Source organism: Vespula pensylvanica, chromosome 8, assembly GCF_014466175.1.
Source record: "Vespula pensylvanica isolate Volc-1 chromosome 8, ASM1446617v1, whole genome shotgun sequence".
NCBI lineage: Eukaryota > Metazoa > Arthropoda > Insecta > Hymenoptera > Vespidae > Vespula > Vespula pensylvanica.
Window position 1 is genome coordinate 2,137,243 of NC_057692.1, and position 10,017 is coordinate 2,147,259.

General features: G+C 30.6%; 1 long non-coding RNA gene across 1 annotated transcript in view; it reads left to right on the top strand.

Moving 5' to 3' along the window:
* Positions 1 to 6,804: 6,804 nt before the first annotated feature.
* LOC122630866 overlaps positions 6,805 to 10,017 on the top strand; it is a 4,110-nt gene continuing 897 nt past the window's right edge. The window contains exons 1-2 of the long non-coding RNA XR_006327574.1: positions 6,805 to 6,815; positions 9,136 to 9,137. This is a non-coding gene — a long non-coding RNA (uncharacterized LOC122630866). The remainder of the gene's footprint in view (positions 6,816 to 9,135; positions 9,138 to 10,017) is intronic.

The window sequence follows — 10,017 nt, forward strand, 5'->3', positions numbered from 1 at the left end:
TTCTATTCGATGAACCTATTACATACTAACATTAACTCGTTGCACTTAAAAGATGTATATAGTTTCGGTAAAATGTCAAGATCACAAGAATTGTAATACTTTCATTTTACTTATGCAAGTATATTCTATCTCTAAATAAGAAATATATAGATAGTAAATATTTTAAGAATCGCGAAGTGCAAGAATTAATTTAAAACTAAGTATCGAACAAATTCAAAATCCTTTGCTAAGTTCAAAAGATATGGGATGTATCTGATGTTCTCATTGGGTGCAAAGTTTTTCGAACTGTTTGATACAGATATATCATGTGATGCAAAGTGTCAGCAAAAGATGTAAGAAAAAAAAAAATTAAAAAAAAAAAAATATATAAAAAGATAAAATTCAGCCATGCTGAAAGATTATAAAATTTGCTGAAACTTCACAAATCCCCGGAGAAAGGACTTCCCACTCCTAAATGGGAATCGCATCCTTACCCGGTCCCTACCTACTTAAAATTAATTGAAACATTCACTCAGAAAAGTATGCTACCTGCCTGCCTATGACCTATATTTAAAAAGTGCAAACATTCACACCAACACATACACTCCACGGTTCTCTCACACTCCACCAGGGTGCAAAAGCCTACACTAGAGAGCATGCCCCGGGGCACCTCCGACACCCTAGTTCAACCGCGTATTTTTTCTAATATATTAGGAGTACGTACCATTTGCTGAAATCGACTGCCAAGGCTAATGATTATTGCATATATGACTAAAGCAAAAAATACTAGTACATACTAGTATATATATAGATACTAGTAATATATACGAGTATTTAAAATTTTCCACAAGTACGTGGTAACTATTATACAAATCGATATTAATATAATTATATATTAAATATATAAGATATTTATTAAAAAGTTATCGCGAAACGATGTACAATGCACTTCCTAAAACGCACATACAAGTGCAAGGTACATCGTGCAATCACCAGCACAATGACAGCCGCTGAAAAGGAAACTTAAAACTAAATCCACGCTGACCGTTTCTCACCCATACGAGTAACACCTGGGTTAAACGCATAGATGAGAACGCAGAAAGCATGGGGGGAGAAAGGGGTATTAGTATATTAGTGCTGAAAATCCTGAGCTAAAAAATGATTAATTTTTAATATATATATAAAAAAATATATAAAAAAAATATATAAAAATATATATATATATAAAAAATCTAAGCGGACTGTGACTCTAGAGTCTTAAGATTTCATTATTAAGAAATATATAATTTTAATAAAAAAACCTCGGACGACTCCTTTCATTAAATGGCTGTTCTAATGAAAGAACGGGATTATAATCCACCACTTAACTGCCAGAATCTATCCGTCGCGGAAGGGATTTGTCTTCTTGCTCATTTGTTGGTAAATCGATATTTCGAAATATCGAAGTAAATCGCGATTAAATGGACTAAGTACGAAACAATGCATGTAACGTAGACCACGTTATATGCTTTATACGAAATCGGGTAAATTAATGCCCGATTTCATTACTAATATCGCGAGCAAAAACGAAGAGAAAAAAGTGCTAATAAACAGCACTGTAAATTAAACGACTTTGAAACAAGAAGACCCTGGCCTGAGAGCTATATATAATAATAATAATAATAATAATAATAATAATAATAATAATAATAATAATAATAAAATATTCATAAGAAAATAACTAACTACACGTATAGGGAATCACTCGTGAATAAAATCAAAAATTTTAATCACGGACACTTTTGCTCGTTTCGGACATGGGACGTCTACGAATACAACCAGTAACCCGTGCCGATAAGGACCTTTCATCCTCGGCATGATGGGCACCAGAGGAACTTTAAATTTTTCACTTACTACTTAAGAAGTTCTGCGATGGCTCCAAAACACTCGTCCCCCTCGTAGGAGGTCGAATGATGTCGTGAAGTTGATTGAAATTATCGTTGAATCGATGAATCGTTGAATCGTTGAATCGTTGAATAGATGAATCGATGAATCTGTAATACAAAAAAGTACAAAAAAGATTAATTATATGTTACATATCGAACCAATATATTTGTGAATGAAGGGAAAATGATAAAAAAAAAATATATATATGATTTAAAGGACGAACGAGAGAAGTTACGATTAAAAGAAAGAAATATACTTACATGTAATTGTATCCAGACGAAGCTTTACAATCGTCGGTAAAGATGAAGAGGATGAATTTTTAAATTCACACTTTCGACCATTACAATATTTATCGCAACGCAATCCTCTTCTCCCGAATAGGCCGAAAGTGTGTTAATAATTCTAACAACGCGGCGAACATATGGTTTTAACAAGAATATGATATAAATTCTTGTTTTTTTTTTTTTTTAATTTACTAACGCGACCGAGAAATTCAACGGCGAACAACACTGACTCTAATTCGCGATTTTAGTTTATTTTATTTTTAAAGCAACCTGTTTGGTTGCAAAACAATCAAACTATTTCGTACAAGCACTGACTCTAAGATCGCATTGCGCGCGATCTACAACTGAAGACCTGTTGAATAAAAATTGTTAAAGCAAGCTGTGGCGTTTACTTCTACAATTTATATCGTATTAAATATTATATATTAAATATTAAATATTCGATATCAAATATCATATATCATATTATTCAAATTACATGATTTAAAATTATAAATTTATATTACATCTTTCGTATATGCTGTAATAATAATGAAAAGATACTATTCAAAAGATGTAACTGCAATACTTGTAAGCTATATTAAAATAAATGAATATGTAAAAGCAAACGATCAAAATCGCGTTGTATCTATCGTTTAAAAATAGATACAATCGCGATAGGGATATGTTCATAGAAGTATACTAATTGCGTGGATACCTATAAATCAGAATAGATATAGTATTAAAGTAAAACTAGACAAGGAACAGTAAAATTGAAATTATAATATTTATAATATTAATTAAACGATTAAACGTATCTTGAAATTTTATTCCATTTTAATTTAACTTTTATTATACTTTAATTACATTTTCATTATTCTCGGTGTTTCTTAATATTCTTTAAATTTAATGTAAAATACGTTTCGACAAATTTTTATAATAAATTAACATTTAATCAAAATTATTTCCTAATACACCGAACGTCAGCCTTTGGCCCGGTAGTGCGTACGTTGTATAATATAAAATATACGAACGTTCGCAATACCGATTTCCGGATCCCACCACAAGGAGGTAGCTGCGTATGGGGATCCATATATAAATTTCTTTAAAAAAATATAAAATATTATATAATAAAAGTTGTGGATATAATAGAGCATAGAAACTTATAATAAGACTACGACAGAACACATTAAGTCGTATTACACAATAGATAGTTTGTTAGAATTAACATCTAATTTTTTATATTAATTAAAATTAAATTAAAATTTCAAATTCAATGGTGAATATTATATTGCTCAATATAATGAATAATTACTTGAAAATATTCAAACTATTATTAATAGAGAATAAGATTACGCACGTAAATGTGATTTGCATATTCAACATATAAATGCTATATTATATATCGAATTCTAATATGATATAAAATAAGATTAATAAGCTGTAAATGATTAAATTAAGCTTATAAAATATTATATATAATGTAAATGAGAAATTAGACGAACCAAAATTGAAGAAGCAGGAACAAGTCTGAACACGTCTGGACGGCTGCTGATACAAACGAAGAGTGTGTAGAAATTAACTAAGAAAGTCGTCCTCTTGGTCGTCCTTTGATTGTTTACATGTGCTATTGTCGGTACCTCCTGAATACTGTGTACAGTGTAGCGTATACAAATACATGTATATAGATATACCTATAACAGAATAACATCACGCTTTTTCTTTTGTTGCTAGCCGGAGACTCATTTCCAAGAATTTCAATTCAAGAATTATTTGGCAATTGGTAGGGATACTTTAAAGCTATTATTTATACGCTATCTTTCTCTGTTTATTAAGGAGCTCATTATATGTATTTAAAAACAGATTTTTAATTGAAAAATATGCGCATATAATAGTGAACATAAGTAGAATAGAAAATATAATATTTAACCTGAAAAAAGTTAATAAAAATAAGTAAAATTAAATGAAAATAATCAAGAACAAATAAAAATAATAAACGAAATTAGAATTTTTCAGTGCGTTTCACTAAAAAATAATTTAGTACATTATGAAAATTGAGATTATTAAAAGTTAAGTATTTTTGAACTGTATCAAAGTATACAGCCATTTGCTCGATATTGCTTGCTTTGTATCTTAAAATACAAACTCAAACAATATCGATTGCCCAAGTCTCACTGCTTGGAAGTAAATGCATACGGAAACCCAATTATTAATAAAAATGTAATAAATTTTCTAAAATAAAATAATAGCTGTAAAAATACATTCGATGCCGAAATTAATCTGCTTTCGTCTGTACTCTTCCAAATATTATATAGAAACAAAGATCTCTCATGTAGCCTTGAGAGAATTCGAACACTCGAGTGTTTTTGTTTTGATATCGATCGAAGAATTTTTTAGAAATACACAACCTAATGTAGCTTCCATATCGTATGTTACCTATCTCTTTCTATTAAACCTCGCTATATTTATTAAAATAAAATAAACTTACCTATATGTATCAAAAGAAAAGGAAACACTGGAAATATTCGACGCTTTGTACTGTAGCTCCGGAATTCTTGAAAATCTGAAAAAAATAGGATCATATTACTACAGGACAAGATTAAAAGTGTGTGTGTGTAATATGTGTAGGGAATATCCATAGATGTGTGTGTGTGTGTGTGTGTGTGTGTGTGTGTAATTATTACATATTATCGTATACCTATATATATATATATACATATATATGATTGTACAATATATGTAATATATATATATGATCGTATACCTATATGTATATATATATATGATCGTATTCCTGTTCGTGTGCGTGCACGCATGTGTGTGTGTGTATATATGATCATATATGAAAATCGAATTTAATACAAAATATCAATCGATTACAACTATTAATACAAAAATATTGATCAGAGTATCATTAAAAAGGAAGAGAAGTATTAATATTGCGAGAATAAAACAGGAAACTAGAAGAAAAAATACGACGCGAAAGTTCCTTGGGCGATCTACGAGAGGCTGATTTTATTTTCGCGAATATCTTTTTAACGCGATGATGCCCAGACTTGCGAACGCGGCCTCATGAAAATCGCGCGTTTGGCTATCGATTGATATAAAGGAAAAGAGTGTACGTCAGAAAAAATTTACTAATTACCTGTAATTATGCGGAGCGACGAAACACCGTGTACACTTGTCACTACGTCCAAAATGGCGACGAGACTAGTGGCAAAGAAGGAAAGTAGTCCCTATAATTCGATGACGTCATCACAGGTACAATCGAATCAAATCAAATATTATATTTTTCAATGAAAAATAATAAAAAATATAATATAAGTACGTAGATAATATGATATGGATGACAAATGTAATTAATTCGAATTTTAAACATAGACAATAATTTTCTAATGAAAACATTATATTTTTTAAAGATATAGAAACGTTAAATAGATACGCATTTGTATTACAAGGTTATCTCTATGCTTTATACATTACGCGAAATAATGAGTAATTGTTAAATCAAAATAATTCGATGGATTTATGTATTGATGCGTATATATATGTATATATATATATATATACACATATATATATCTGTATATATGACTACATATATATTTTATAAATATTTGAAAAAAATAATGCTTCTTTGAATTTTTATTTAGACATATCGAATAATTACATAATTTATGATCGAAGTAATGTATCATGTGTCGATAATAATCATACATAATCGACAATCGAAAAGAAAGGAAAGAAAGAGAAATAATACATATGTAAATAAATATATAGAGAACTGATCATTGAAATGTATATAGGCGACGAAAACTACATATTATTTTTGGACAGTACTAACCTATATAAATTCCAAGAACTGAATTGGCTTAACCTATATTATTTCTTAGAAAGTATCTGTATTCAAAGCGAAAGCAGATGACAAAAAAAGAAAGAAAAAACACAGATATTTTTACACACAGACAATACACACATGCAAATGAACGCCGAACTCGATGCAACGCATCAATACATTCGTAGAAAACATATCTCACATATACACATATATACGTATATTACACATATAAATACTTCAGAAAGGCCGAGCTTGTGATCGCATTATATAGAATCACGGATTATGTTTTTTCATCTTTCACAATTACTCAAGAAATATATGAAGAAGAAAGTTGACTTACAGGTATTTATCCTCTTAATTCTGGACTACGAAGAACGATGCATTAACATTAATTCTAATTCGATGCTCTGCTGTTCTATCTCGTGAAATTCTTGAAAATCTGGAAAATGTGAGATCTCATATTAATATAAAATAAAATTAAATGTGTGTGTGTGTGTGTGAAAAAAGGAGAAGATAGAAGAGTGTATGTGTACATATAATGTATAAAAAAGATTGTATGTATGAAAAAGTATGTATGAATATATATGAAAATAGAATATAAAACAAAATATCGATCGAACATAATTATAAACGCAAAATTATTAATCAGAGCACTATTAAAAAGCGAGAGAAGTATCGGTATTGTGAAAATCAAGCTAGAAAAGTGAAAAAAAAATACGAAGCAACAGCTTCCCGGGGGATTAACGAAAGACCGATTTTATTTTCGCATATATCTTTTAAACGCCGTAATATCCTGATTCGCGAACGCGGTCTCTTCAAAATCGCGTGTTTAACTATCGATTGATATATAATAATCGAGTGTACGTTAGAAAAAATAACAACTACTGATTACTTATAATTAACGAGAACGACGGGGAGACGTATTTGCTTGCTTCGTTCACGAACTGAAGCAGCAATGGCGTCATCTATACCGTGAAACTAGTTAGTGAAACTAGAATCATACTACGTCATTTTAGAAATATTACGCATTAATAAATGTATTAATTTTTCTTAACATTTCATTGAAAAATAGCACAGAATATAATATTCAATCGAAAAAAAATCATTAAGAATTGTTATCGAACGTCTTAGTGTTGTCTATCAAGTTATATAAAATTCCCGCCAAATACGTAGATTCCCGCATTCGTATTTAGGTATGTTTCTTCTCTCTCCCACTTCGGAAGTCAAAAAATAACTAGTTAATAAATCGAATAATCAAAGAATTTATCTTTTCGATGATCAGTATCTCTTGTAAATGTTCGGAAGGAATGATATTTAATTATACTTATCTATAGATTGATCTATAAATATTGATTAATAAATAATTTCTATTGAAGAGAATTTATTATGTACTCGTTGGTAGTCAGAAGTTCTAATGGCTTTGGAAGAAGAAGAAGAAGCTGCAACGAAGAAAAAATTCATCCGAATAAGGTAAGAAAAAAAAAAAGATCTCGTCTGAATTGTCGAACATTACTGATCAATATAAATTCTAAAAAGCATTAGCACATCGACCAATATCATTTTTCGCAAAAATATCTGTATTTCATCGTAAAATATGCGGACAAAAATATTCACTCTCGTTTGCTGTCACACAGATACTGGACACATTCACACAAATACATGGAACCGAGTATAAAACATTGTCTCCAAGCTGTGAATCTACAAACCTGTGTAAATTGATACGCTGCATGTATAATCTTTTAGAAAAATTCCTTCAATGCGAAGGTAAGCACAAACCAATACTTTTTTATATGCTTGTACACATTTACTATATAGCTACATAAGATTTCGAATTAGTTTTCTTTTGTATTCCGACGAGTGAATATCGAAGATCTATCTTTCCAAAAGCAAAAGAAATTATCATCTTCATATCTCGGAAATTAAAATTTTCGATAATTTTACAATTATTTAAACAGTTTTTAACGTGCAATACAAAAAACTAATATTTAAACAACAATACATTCGTTTAACAAGACAAAGACCGTATCATGCGAGAAAGAAAATAATTTCAATTTAATATGTTAATACTTTGAAATTTTCGTCTCGGAATCATTGGTTTCGTGTAACATAAACGTATACAACTTTTATTTACTTTGACTATTATTTTGTTAGTTTCCTTTTGTACGCCGTCGAGTGAACGTCGCAGCTCTCTTTTTCCAAACGCAAAAGCTTAGAAATCAATACATTCGATAATTTTACATTTATTTAAATAATTTTTAATATTTGCACAATACAAAAAATTAATATTTAAACAATACTATATTCGTTTAACATTACAAAGATCGATACGCGAGAAAAATAAAATAACTTTAGTTTATAATTTTAATACTTTGAAATTTTTCTTTCGCGATCATTGGCCTTGGGTAATACGAACATATACGACTTTTATGTACTTTCACTATTATTTTGTTAGTTTCCTTTTGTACGTCGACGAGTACACATCGCAGTTCTCACAGGATGCGTTCCACGCAAGTAATAATGAAAAATTAATATAAGTACATAATTATACCCCTCATTCTTTCAATATTCTATAAGATTTATTTCATTTTAGAATTACATTGTGGAGTGGGGATACTCAGCTTCGTGAGACGACAACAAAGTCGAGCGTCCGACCGATTTTAAGAGTTAATGGTTCAGTCTTGCTACGAATTTCGACGAGTACACATCGTAGTTCTCGTAGTACGCATACTCCACAAGTAATAACAAAGAGTTAATGTGAGTATATTATTATCACTCGTCCTCTCAATATTCTATACGATTTATTTCGTTTCAGAATTAAATTGTGGAGTGGGGATACTCAGCTTCGTGAGACGACAACAAAGTCAAGCGTTCGACCGATTTTAAGAGTTTATGGTTCAGTCTTGCTTCGAATTTCGACGAGTACACATCGTAGTTCACGTAGTACGCATACTCCACAAGTAATAACAAAGAGTTAATGTAAGTATATTATCACTCGTTCTTTCAATATTCTATACGATTTATATTGTTTTAGAATTAAGTGGTATAGTGGGGATGATCTCCCACTCGTGACGAAAATATAATCGGACCGATTTTAACAATTAATGGTTCAGTCTTGCTTCGAAGTTCGAGGAGTACACATCGTAGTTCACGTAGTGCGCATTCTCCACAAGTAATAACAAAGAGTTAATGTAAGTATATTATTATCACTCGTTCTTTCAATATTCTATACGATTTATATTGTTTTAGAATTAAATGGTGTAGAGGGGATGATCTCCCACTCGTGACGAAAATATAATCGGACCGATTTTAAGAGTTCATGGTTCAATCTTGCTTCGAATTTCGACGAGTACACATCGTAGTTCACGTAGTGCGCATTCTCCACAAGTAATAACAAAGAGTTAATGTAAGTATATTATTATCACTCGTTCTTTCAATATTCTATACGATTTATATTGTTTTAGAATTAAATTGTGGAGTGGGGATACGGAGCTTCGTGAGACGACAACAAAGTCGAGCGTCCGACCAATTTTAAGAGTTAATGGTTCAGTCTTGCTTCGAATTTCGACGAGTACGCATCGTAGTTCTCGTAGTACGCATTCTCCACAAATAATAACAAAGAGTTAATGTAAGTATGTTATTATCACTCGTTCTTTCAATATTCCATACGATTTATATTGTTTTAGAATTAAGCGGTGTAGTGGGGATGATCTCCCACTCGTGACGAAAATATAATCGGACCGATTTTGACAGTTGATGGTTCAGTCCTATTTCGAATTTCGACGAGTACACATCGTAGTTCTGGTAGTACGCATTCTCCAGAAATAATAACAAAGAGTTAATGTGAGTATATTATTATCACTCGTCCTCTCAATATTCTATACGATTTATTTCGTTTCAGAATTAAATTGTGGAGTGGGGATACGGAGCTTCGTCAGACGACAACAAAGTCGAGCGTTCGACCGATTTTAACAATTAATGGTTCAGTCTTGCTTCGAAGTTCGAGGAGTACAC